Below are 686 nucleotides of genomic sequence, written 5' to 3'. Positions count from 1 at the left end.
TCCACATACTATTGGTCATATAGTGTATTGTACCATTGTGGTTGGGTTTTCCTGCACTCCCCACCAGTGAATGTATCAGTTTATATTCACCACATCCAGGTGTTTTTCTTTTCAGATGAATTTTGGGGTTTCGGATCTCTGTGGTCAGGCTGGGTCCGGATAAGAGCCCAGAGCCTTCTAGCAGCATGTTACCTGGGTACATTTTACATGGCATGGTCCCCAATGGGAAGAAATGTCCCTTGTGTCAGCCTCCCCACCTGCGGGTAATATTCTGTACAGACGGGGTCTCTAATGGTATAATTAGTGAATGTGTATGATCTGCTGAGATATGCTGCATGGGATTTCTTCTCTGCTCCTTACACCAAAGATAATACAACGTGTTATCTATCAGCGACTCCCCTTATAAATCCTTCTAATACTTTATTACTAAAACTGAATACAAACGTTACACAGGACCAGATAATGACATATAAATGTAGGCTGACGTGTATGTGAGATCAATCAGGAATATTGTATCAGATTCCAGGGATCCATGCTTTTCCAATCCATGTAAAGTCCACCAACAAAACACCTTGTCATCCAGAACCACTAATTTTATTCATTCATTGGGGTCTCCAATGGCAGTCTGCTGAACTCCTATAATAATACTGGGGTCGCCCAGTCTTTCTGCTTAACTCTGGCATCTC

The sequence above is a fragment of the Pyxicephalus adspersus genome, chromosome 4 (assembly GCF_032062135.1).
Source record: "Pyxicephalus adspersus chromosome 4, UCB_Pads_2.0, whole genome shotgun sequence".
Classification (NCBI taxonomy): Eukaryota; Metazoa; Chordata; class Amphibia; order Anura; family Pyxicephalidae; genus Pyxicephalus; species Pyxicephalus adspersus.
The sequence above is the reverse complement of the archived record's forward strand: the minus strand, read 5'-3'. Positions refer to the sequence as shown.